We start from the raw sequence: 12204 nt of genomic DNA, 5'->3' as shown, positions 1-12204 counted from the left end.
TATACAATAAAATAAAATCTTTAAAAAAAAAAAGAAAGAAAAGAAAAGAAGGGCTGGAGAGATGGCTCAGAGGTTAAGAGCACTGACTGGGGCTGGAGAGATGGCTCAGAGGTTAAGAGCACTGACTGGGGCTGGAGAGATGGCTCAGAGGTTAAGAGCACTGTCTGCTCTTCCAGAGATCCTGAGTTCAATTCCCAGCAACCACATGGTGGCTCACAACCATCTGTAATCAGTTCTGGTGCTCTCTTCTGGCCTGTAGTTGCATACATGCAGGCAGAAAGCTGTATGATGTATACATAATAAATAAATAAATAAATAAATAAATAAATAAATAAATAAATAAATAAATGTTTAAAAAAAAGAAAAGAAAAGAAATGCAAACAGGCAGGGTATGTGGTCCATTCCTTTAATCCTAGCATTTCTGAGTCAGAGGCAGGAGGATCTCTGTGAGTTTGAGCCAGCCTGGTTACATAGCGAGTTCTAGGACAGGTAAAAATACATATTGAGACCATGTCTCAAAAAGGAAAAAGAAGAAAGAAAGAAAGAAAAAAGAAAGAAAGACAAACAGAAATGTTGATGGTAAAGAGATAGAGTATGAGGAATTATTTTTAACTGGAAAAAAGACAACTGGGGTAAGAGACAAAGCAAAGACTGGCAGAATGGCAACATGTGGTTAATTAGGACAAAGGGGATGGAGAGCTTCCTCCCACTACTCTTACATTTTTTTAATTTTGAAATTATGTCACCAAAAAATGTTTTTTAAAATGATAGATGGGTCCTATGAATTTATTTCTGTTCTTTCTCAATTTTGCTAAAATAACCAGACATCTTGGCGTACACCTTTAATCCTAATATGTCCCACAAGCTGTCCTCCGACCTCCATACCCTATTCTTGGCTGGCGGAATTAATAGGATTAATATTGTGTTATTTTGGTTTCCTTTAATTATTTACTTTTGTTTCATGTGCATTAGCATTCTGCCTGCATTCCTGTCTGTGTGAGGGTGCTGGATTCTTTGGAATTGGAGTTACAGACAGTTGCGAGCTGCCGTGTGGGTGCTGGGACTTGAACCTGGGTCCTCTGGAAGAGCAGTCAGTGCTCTTAGTTGCTGAGCCATCTCTTTTGTCCCTACTTTGGTCTTCTTAAAACAAGTCCTTTTTGTTTTTGAAACAGGGTCTTTCTACATAGTCCTAGCTGTCCTGGAGCTCACTATGTAGACCAGGATAGCCTCAAACTCACAGAGATCTGCTTGCCTCTGCCTCCCTAATTCTTGGATTAAAGAACCACTGACTGCTGAACCACTGACTGCCATGTCTGGCTAACCACTGAGTCTTTTTTTTTTTTTTTTTTTTTTTAAGATGTATTTGTTTTGGGGTTGAGATTTAGCTCAGTGGTAGAGCGCTGCCTAGGAAGCGCAAAGGCCCTGGGTTCGGTCCCCAGCTCCCAAAAAAGAACCAAAAAAAAAAAAAAAGAAAGATGTATTTGTTTTTACTTTATGTGTGTGGGTGTTTTGCCTGCATGTATATCTGGGTACCCTGTGTGCTTGAGGAGGCACGAGAGGGTGTCTGATTCCTCGGGGACTGGAATTGCAAGTGGTTGTGAACCTCCATGTGGGTGTTGGGAATCAAACCTGGGATCTCTGCAAGAGCAGCCAGTGCTCTTTATGCTGAGTCCTCTCTCCAGCCCCAAGACAGTTTATGGACTGGGACAGAGCAGAACTCAAAATCAGTAGGTAACCCAGTCTAGGATTGAATTTGTGATGCCCTCCTACCCCCGCTTCATTCAGTCCCTGGATGTTGTGATTACAGTCATGATGCTGGGTGGTGGGTGACACATTCCTTTATCCCAGCATCCAGGAGGCCGAGAAAGGCAGAGCCCTGTGAGTTAGAGGCCAGCCTGGTCTACAGAGTTCCAGGGCAGCCAGGGCAGCAAAACCCCACTCTCACCCCTCCAAAAGAGATTACAGTCATGAGTCTCCTTGTCCTCTTTTCTGTTCCTTCCTAAGCAGGATGGAGAGCCAAGATTATTTGAAGATTTGTTAATGTATCAAAAAAGGACACTGGAGAGATGGCTCAGTGGTTAAGAGCTGCTCTTCCAGAGGTCCTGAGTTCAGTTCCCACCAAGCACATGGTGGATCACAACCATCTGTGATGGAATCAGATGCCCTCTTTTGGTGTGTCTGAAGACAGCTGCAGTGTACACATATACAATACATAAATAAATAAATCTTAAAACAAAACAAAACAAAACACACAAAAAACCCACAGACCTCCATAAGCTCAGGGGAAACGATTCAGAGAAAGAGGAGCTAAGGCAGGAAACAAAATAATGTCAAATAATGTAAAATATTCATAGAGAAAAGAAAAAAATATATAGAAAGGGAAAACCAGGAGGACAAATGGTCCTTGGAAATTAAACTACACATTAGTTCCTCCATCTGTGCTTTCATATTCTTGAGTTTCACTTCTTTTAGGTCAGTCATGGCGTTAAAAGATTAAAATTCCAGAGTAAGGGGCTGGAGAGACACCCAGAAGTTAGAATGTGTATCAGTCTTTCAAGGGGCCTGACCTCAGCTCAGTCACATTAACTTCAACTCTGGGGGATCTGGCCTCCCCAGGGACTGTACTGCACCCTCCCCTTCCTCCCACATTCATACAGCTTTAAGAACGGAATCTTTTAACAATACCCAGAAAAGGGACTGGGATGGGATGTAGTCCTAGTCTCAGGAGGCAGAGGCAGGTGGATCTCTGTGAGTTGAGAGTCTAGCCTTTGGTCTACAGAGTGAGTTTCAGGACAGCCAACACACAAAACAGAAAAAGAGAAAGTCCAGAATAAAAGCTGGGCATGGGAGACATATCTGTGGTCCCAGCACTTAAGAGGTGGAGACAGGCAGAGGGGTCAGTTCAAGGACAGCTTTACCTACATAGCAAGTTCAAGGCCAGCCTAGGCTATGTAATACTTTGTTTTAAGCAAAACCCCTGAAAGAGGGAAAGGAAGGAAGGAGGGAGGGAAGGAAGGAAGAAATGCTTATGGAGAACAGAGTATAACTTCTCAAGTATTGATCCTCTGTCACTATCCACTTTTAAAAAACTGGGGTTTCTTGTTTGTTTTTGTGTTTGTTTTATAGCAGGACATGATGGCACATGCATCTGATCCCAGCATTCTGCAGAAGCTGCTAGATCTTTGTCAGTTCGAGGCCAGCCGGGGTTACATGGAGATATTCTGTCTCCAAGAAAAATTTTGTTTTATTGGTGTATACGTGTGCATGTGTGCATGTGTGCATGTGTGCATGTGTGCATGTGAGATCAACTTGGGGACTATGCAGAGGTCAGGAGACAACTTGTGGGACTAAGTTCTCTTCTCCCACCACCATGTGGGACCTGGGGATTGAACTCAGGTCTTTGGCACAGTGGCAAGTGCATCTACCCACTGAGCCATCCTACTGGTCCCTCTTTTAGTACATATTTTTCCCTTTTATATGTATAGATGGTTTGCCTGCATGGCGTTTGTGTACCACATGTGTACCTGGTTGCTATGGAGGTCAGAAGGTGGTGTTGTATCTCCTGGCACTGGGATTACAAACAGTTGTAACTGCTGGATATTGAAACGAGGTCCTCCCAAAGAATCTTTTTTTTTTTTTCTTTTTTTCGGAGCTGGGGACCGAACCCAGGGCCTTGCGCTTGCTAGGCAAGCGCTCTACCACTGAGCTAAATCCCCAACCTCCCTCGCAAAGAATCTTAAGTGTTGATCCAACTCTCCAGGCATCTCACCACACTACCTTTTTTGAGTTCAGATCTCTCACTGGCCTGCAACTTGCTAACTAGGCCAGCTGACTGGCTGACGAATTCCAGAGGTCCAACTGTCTTTCACTCCTCAAGTTTGGAGTTATGAGAACATGCCACCATCCTTGGCTTTGTTTACTGAGAAAATGGGTTCTCGCTTCAGGTCTTTATGCTTAGAAGGCAAGCGGTTTACTCACTGAGCTACTGCATGGCTCCCAGAAGAAGTTTTAAGTAACTTTTACTATAGCATATTGCTATAGTTGTTCATTTTTATTAGTTATTATTATTAGTTTTTTTTACTGTGCAAGCTTATAAAGTTTTTGTAACAGGTAAATTCATGTATGTATAGGGAGGAGCGGCATATGTAGCATTTGACACTGTTCTGTTTCAGGTTTGCACTGGAGATTTTGGGGTACGTCCTCCTCAGATATGTAGAAACTACTGGAATAGCCAACTCAGGGTGCTCCAACACCTTCTGATAGTCTTCCCTGCAAAAACTGAGTCTCCTTTCTCTTCCCTTGAGGCTTGGTTTAGTGACTCTCCTCTGGGAAGCTGTGTTAATTAGCTTTCTGCCACTGCAACAAAATGTCCAAGATGATCAGTTTATAAAGAGAAAAGGTTTTATTTCGGCCCATAGTTTTGGAGGTTCTGGTCTGTGATGTCTTGACTCTGTCTCTGAGGTGAGGCAATACTTTACAGTAGCAGAGCATATTAGAGCAAAAGAGGAAGAGATAGGGACCCCATAATCTCTTTGAGCACTCCCAATGACCTAAAGACCTTCTATTAGTCACTCCCAAAGGCCCAGTCATCTCCCCATACTGGAAATCTAAGCTTTTAAGAACATGGCTCTGGGCTGGAGAGATGGCTCAGAGGTTAAGAGCAGTGACTGCTCTTCCAGAGATCCTGAGTTCAAATCCCAGCAATCACATGATGGCTCACAACCATCTGTAATGGAATCTGATGCTCTCTTCTGGTGTGTCTGAAGACAGCAACAGTGTACTCATATATATTAAATAAATAAATCTTAAAAAAAACAACAAGGCTCTTTAAGAGAGGTTTCAGACCCCAATCGCAGTGCGATAGGAAGATAAATGTGACCATTACTTCTAGATCATAGAAAGTCATTTGTGTGCTTACTATCACATCTGTCTATATGTCTGTCTATCATGTTTGTCTGTCTATTCTCATCTAACATTTCCTTCCCTCCCTTCTCCCCTACTCCTCTTTTCTTCCTTCCTTTCTCCCTTCCTCCATTCCCCCACCTACACACACACACACACACACACACACACACACACACACACACACACACACACACACACACACACAAGGAAAGTTAGCTGCTATATAAAAACACTTAGCCTATGGAGAGGCCAATACAGATAGAAATAGTTGTCTTGTTAATTGCTAGAAAGGCTTTGACCTCTAGGCATCTTAGAAGTAGTTTCCCCCTGTCTGGCTGCAGTGGCTGTTCCTGGTTTTCAACTTGAATATTTCTGGAATGAACTACAATCCAGAATTGCAAGGCTCGCCTGTGATCCTGATCTTGAGGCTGGGAGATACAAGTTTCTGATCTGGATCTTGGCATGGAGATCTTGAGGCAAAGTGGCTATGAATCCCAGGAGACTAAAAAGCAAGGAGGTCTCTAAGTTCAAGGTCACCTGGGACAAAGCCAATCCCAGACCCAGGCGTGGGGGTACACACCTTTAATGTGGGCCACACCTTCTGCTGGAGGCCTATATAAGGACATTGGAAGGAGGAAGTCTCACTCTTCTTCCCCTGCCTGCCTTGTGGGACTGAGCCACTGCTAGGTCCTTGGACTTCCATTCACAGCTGCTGCTGACCATTGTTGGGGAGTTGGACTACAGACTGTAAGTCATCAACAAATCCTCTTGGGTATAGAGACTACCCAAAATTCTGGCCATATATAACTGCAGTTCCTAATATTCTGTCTGCAGTCAGAAACAGACCCTGATATAGAGCCTTCCAGCTAAGCTGCCTCCGGATCTACTCTCTCAGAAATGTGGGAAGACACGGTCATAGTGTATGTTTCAGCTAAGTTGTTACACAGTAAACATTGGTAGTTGAGAGATAACATTGAGGAAGCCTGACCCTGAGTAAGTAATAAAGAATATAGAATAATAAAGAACGATGTAATGAGCTAGATGATCAGCTCAGGAGGTTTTTTTAGACTTTTTCTTTTTCTTAAACTTATTTATTATGTACACATCATACAGCTTTCCGCCTGCATGTATGCCTACAGGCCAGAAGAGGGCACCAGACCTGATTATAGGTGGTTGTGAACCACCATGTGGTTGCTGGGAATTGAACTCAGGACCTCTGGAAGAACAGACAGTGCTCTTAACCTCTGAGCCATCTCTCCAGCCCCAGCTCAGGAGGTTTTATAGCTCACAAATGAGAACTTGAAACAGATAGGAGGGAAGAGACAACTAATGAAAGGAAACGAAATTCCTCAGGCAGGAAGGGCATGGGTTTCAGGATGGCGAACAGTGGATGTCAGTCACAGTACATGGATAGATCGGCACTGCATTCTGTCCTTACAGAGTGTCGGGACAGTGGGAAATAGAAACGAAAACGTTCCGAAAGAAAGGCTTCTAGCTGGAAACCAGTCAGGTAAAGGACTCCCAATTAGAGTTCTCTGTGTGAGAAACTCTGTGTGAGGCTAGAAGAAAGCCATTGTAGGTTCAATGCAGACAACTCTACACATGAAACAACGGTACTAATAAGTGCTACTTAGTTGCTCTTGCAGAGGACCTGGCTTCAGTCCTTAGCCCTTTGGAGGTTGCTAACAACTGTCTTGTAGCTTAGAGGATCCAGTGCCAGAAGCCAGTGCCATCTTCTGGCCTCTGGGCTCACAGACCCATAAGTAGGCAAAACACTCATATATGTGAAATAACTTAAAAAGAGGAAGTTACTAACCAGATATAACCTGTATTTTGGTTTGTTTGAGACAGGGTCAGTCTGTTGGCCAAGCCTCACTTTGTAGCCCAGGCTGGCCTTGAATTTGTGGCAGTCCTTCAGCTTAGACTCCTATGTTCTGTGATTACAGGGATGTGCCATCACATGTGGTTAAATATGTCCATATATCTGTGTGCAAGTGGGGTATGTGTGCATGCACACTTGCCTCTATGTGGATGTGGAGGTCAGAGGTCATCTTCAGGTGTTCTTTTCTATTGCTCTCCACCTTAATTTCTTTAAGCATTATTTTATTTTTATGAGTGCAGTACCTGCACATATGTCTGTGCATCTTCTGTGTGTCTGACTCTTGCAGAGTCTGGAAGAAAGTTTAGACGTGCTGGGCTGGAGTTTACAGACGGCTGAAGACTGGTCATGTGGGTGCTGGGAATTGAACCCAGGCCCTCTGCAAAAGCATCTTCTGAGCTGTCTCTCCAGCTCTCTCCACCTTAATGGTTTTTGAGACTCTCTCAATGAACCTAAACCTCACGGTGAGGCCTGGCTTGTGAGCCCTGTGGATCTGCCTATCTCTAAGTCCTCCAATGCTGGGCTTATGGTTGCCTCTGTCTCTCTCATCTTCGTGAGGATGCTGGGGTTCAAACAGGTTCCCATGCTTTCGAAGCAAACGCAAACGGTCAGCCATCTTCCCAGCCTGGTCTGTCTATATTTTAAGGAGGCACCTGAACATAGAAAGCAAGCAGTTGGTAGGAGTAATATATTTGACCTCCAGTCTTTTTTTTTTTTTTTAAAGATTTATTTATTATACGTAAGTACACTGTAGCCATCTTCAGAGACACCAGAAGAGGGCATCAGCTCTCATTACAGATGGTTGTGAGCCACCGTGTGGTTGCTGGGATTTGAACTCAGGACCTCTGGAAGAGTAGTCAGTGTTCTTAACTACTGAGCCATCTCTCCAGCCCCTGACGTCCAGTCTTCAACCTTGAATTCTCTATAGGTTGCCAGTTTAGCCAAAACTCTGATGCTACAACAGCAGAAGGAGCAAATTGGAGTAGCTGCTGTCCCTGTTATCCCGCAGAAGATGCTCTTAGGGTCGCTGTTGCTGTGATGAGACACCGTGACCAAAGCAACGTGGGAAGGAAAGGGTTTATTTGACTGTTGCACACCCACATCGAAGTTCATTGGAGGAAGTCAGGACAGGGACTCAGAGCAGGAACCTGAGGCAAGAGGTGAGGCAGAGACTGTGGATGGGCGCTCCTTACTGTCTTGCTCCTCCTGGCTTGCCTAGCCTGCTCTCTTATAGAGCCTAGGACCGCCCTGGGCGGGCCCTTTCCCATCAATCACTAATTAGGAAAACGTCCGACAGCCAGATCTTTCTCTTTTTTTCATTTTTCTTTTTTCCGGAGCTGGGGACAGAACCCAGGGCCTTGCGCTTGCTAGGCAAGTGCTCTACCACTGAGCTAAATCCCCAACCCCCCGACAGCCAGATCTTAATGGGGGCATTTTCTTATTTGAGGTACTCTCCTTTCGGTAATTCTAGCTTCTCTCAAGTTAACATAAAAGTAGTCAGCACTGGATCCTGGTTTTTATAAAGTGCAGTCTATGTGCGTGCCACAAAGAAATTTAGGAGAGATGAATGGCGTGTTTCTCTTTGAGTTGGTGCTAAGCATTTGTCCACTGGTTTTGTTTTTAATTTTTTCTTAATTTTTAAATTTCATTTTTGAGTGGGTGTGGTGACTGCTTTACCGTGGGCTACGTTTCAGCCTCCACAGGAGTTGTGAGAAGTAAAGTGGGTAGGGAAATCTCAGGCCACCCATCTTCCTTTCTGGTAAGGTAGTCCCATAGGGCAGGGGTAAGTAGGTTGGAGCAGCCAGGAGAGGCTACTACAGGTCTGGAGTGAGGACGGGTGTGGTTTTCTAAAGGATGTGCTTTCTACTACAGGGGACAAAAGACCTCTCCCTTTGAAACAAGAATAGACTCATCACATATGGCTGAGACCTGGTGCGGTGGGGGTGTGGAGGAAGGGATGCCGATACAAGACCACTGTGGGGGGGTTGGGGATTTAGCTCAGTGGTAGAGCGCTTGCCTAGCAAGCACAAGGCCCTGGGTTCGATCCCCAGCTCCGAAAAAAGAAAAGAAAAAAGCTTATTTATTGTTGTTGTAAAAATATAAAAAATAAAAAAAGTACGATTTGTCTTTTATCCCTCTAGGTCTGGCCCCACGGTGCCCCAAGATATCTTAAGTCTCAGTCAGCAAAGTGTCTCACCCACTCTGCTCCATCCCCTATCACACTGCTGAAGGCCTCTCTCTGAGCTGGCAGCAATCTCTCTACCTATCTAGTTCCCAAGGCAGGTTTCCATGCCAGAAACACACATCCCAACTCCGTGGTGGTGGCCCAGACCAGCCGCCCCACACTCCGTTACACTTAAATCTATACATGAAAGGTCACACAACACAATAACCTTTGACCCAATTGGTAAGATATAATTGCCCACCTAAACATACAAAGCCCAGTACCATGCATTCCTTAAGAACATTGATAACAACCTGTAAATACACAGAGTGGAATTTTTTTTTAAGATTTATTTATTTATTATATATGAGTACACCATCCGTAGCTGTCTTCAGACACACCAGAAGAGAGCATCAGATCTCATTACAGATGGTTGTGAGCCACCATGTGGTTGCTGGGAATTGAACTCAGGACCTCTGGAAGGTAGTCAGTGCTCCTAACCGCTAGTCCCTATGCTCTCAACCTTAAAGACCTAAATCAAATGGAATCTCGTACAAACTGGCCTCAACTTTGTTTTATAGTTAATCAAAACCATTCATTCATCCTGGAAATATTAAGGCTTTGTTGCATGTGAGGAGGCACGGCTGGTCACTGTGAATATAATATTTCACAATGCAGGACAAATATATGCTCAGATTCTTCAGCAGTTCCCCGGGAGATCCAAATGTTTCTCGGGGTTGGCAGCACCCTGACTTAGTTGGCCTTCTTTTCAAGGTCTGCTTCACGGTACCTTCTTCATTCTCCATGTGGGCCAGCCCTTGGAATTAACTTTGTATGGGTCTGTCTCTTCCTTCCTGGCTGCCGCTTGTTTTCTGGAGGCACTTCACGTATCATTTCATACTCGGTTCCTGTGTGAAATCTTTTCATTTGATTTCCAAACCTCACAGAGTCAGGTAGTTCCCCCTTTGAGGTTAGCAGTCCATATTGAATTGTATACTACTACAAGTTTCACCTGAGATAGTTTGTTACTCAATGGTTAGTCATCTAGCCATCTCTGTACCCTCAGTCACCAACAGGAAGCACGGGGCTAGTTGGTGCTGGCTAAATGAATGACATTGTTTGGTTGAACAAACTATCTTTTTTGTTTAGTTTTAAAAGATGTATTAAGGGCTGGAGAGATGGCTCAGTGGTTAAGAGCACTGACTGCTCTTCCCAAGGTGCTGAGTTCAAATCCCAGCAACCACATGGTGGCTCACAACCATTTGCAATGAGATCTGATGCTCTTTTCTGGTGTGTTTATATATAATAAATATTTAAAAAAAAAAAAGATGTATTAAGTACACCGTAGCTATCTTCAGACACACCAGAAGAGGGCATCAGGTTCCACTACAGATAGCTGTGATGCTGGGAATTAAACTCAGGAGAGAGAGAGAGAGAGAGAGAGAGAGAGAGAGAGAGAGAGAGAGAGAGAGAGAGACTGGGTCTGGCTTAGGTTTCTGAAATTTCAAAATCCCTCTATCCACCATGACCCACTCCCTCTGAAAAGGTCACACCTATTCCAATAAGACCACACCTTCTAACCATTTTAAACAGTGCCACTCCCGGGTATCCAAGCAATCAAATCTATGAGCCTATGGGAGTCTTTCTTTCTTCCTTCCTTCCTTCCTTCCTTCCTTCCTTCCTTCCTTCCTTCCTTCCTTCCTTCCTTCCATTATATATAAGCACACTGTAGCTGTCTTCAGACACACCAGAAGAGGGCATCAGGTTCCACTACAGATAGCTGTGATGCTGGGAATTAAACTCAGGACCTCTGGAAGAGCAGTCAGTGTTCTTAACCTCTGAGCCATCTCTCCAACCCCATCTTTTCCTGTTTTTTTTTTTTTTGAGACAGGGTTTGTCTGAGTAGCACTGGCTGTCCTGGATCTCACTTTGTAGACTAGGCTGGCCTTGAACTCAGAGACTCGCTTACCTCTGGCCTCCTGAGTGCTGGCTGGCTCAATTATGTATTTTTTTAAAATTTTTATAAATTTTTCATGTATGTGAGTACACTGTCGCTGTTTTCAGACACACCAGAAGAGGGCATCGGATCCTATTACAGATGGTTGTGAGCCACCATGTGGTTGCTGGGAATTGAACTCAGGACCTCTGGAAGAGCAGTCAGTGCTCTTAACTGCCAGAGCCATCTCTCCAGCCTCCTCAATTATCTATCTTAATAATGCTATGAAATAACAGAAAGTGGGGCCGCATGGCGACTGTCCCCACGCGGTCAATTTAACTGTGCTGACTATTGGTAATGAAAGTACATTTGTAACTCTGCTGGGAAAGGGAGCGATTAGGAAGTGGCTGAGTGTTTAGGAAAGGCACGGTCCACTGCTCTGCCCCACCACGCTAAGTCCTCCTTACTTGTTTCTTTGGTTGGGTTTCTTTTTTTACTCCGAAAGTAATGCTGGTGTCCTAGTAGATATATGTTGAAGAAAGACATCTTGGCGCCCCCTTCTCTCCAGAATGTCTACGCTGGGGCACCAGGTTCTAGTAACCATGGCAAAGGCTTGAAGCGTTAGTAACTGGCATTTCCTTTGTCCCGTGAAGCACAGGATATATGGGTTCACCGTGGAGTTGGAATCGCATGAGCTAAATCATTTCAGGAAGCTTGGGGGATCAGGTAGCATTACTTTTTACTTACTTTTTTCAAGACAGAGTTTCTCTATGTAGCTTTGGCTATCCTGCAACTTGTTCTATAGACCAGGCTGGCCTCAAACTCAGAGAACTGCCAACCTCTGCCTCCTAAGTGCTGGGGCTGAAGGTGTATGCCACCACTGCTAGGCCCATTACCCTTTTTTCCAATTAATTTATTCACTTTACATCCAGATTGCAGCGCCCATGCGCTCTCTCTCTCTCTCACACACACACACACACACACACTTTTTTTTCTTTTGAGACAGGTTTTCTGTGTAGTCCGAGAGTTCACTCTGTAGCCCACGCTGGCGTACAGGTGCTGCAGTAAAGGTGTACGCCACGCTGCAGCCTTCCAGGCTCCTTACCTTTCATAGAAACGGTGTTTTTATCCTTTGAAAACTGCCTCATCTGCATCCACCCGCACCTCCCTCCAACTCCCCCAATTGCCCTCCATTTTGTCTCCTTCCTAACTGCATGGCCTCCTTTCTGTACTCAGTGAGTCTAGCTAACGCTGCCTATCTGCACGTGGGTGTGGAGCCATCCACTGGGGCATGTGCGAAAGAGTGACTCTCCCTCAGCA

This window comes from Rattus rattus, chromosome 1, assembly GCF_011064425.1.
Source record: "Rattus rattus isolate New Zealand chromosome 1, Rrattus_CSIRO_v1, whole genome shotgun sequence".
NCBI classification, from domain to species: domain Eukaryota; kingdom Metazoa; phylum Chordata; class Mammalia; order Rodentia; family Muridae; genus Rattus; species Rattus rattus.
The sequence above is the reverse complement of the archived record's forward strand: the minus strand, read 5'-3'. Positions refer to the sequence as shown.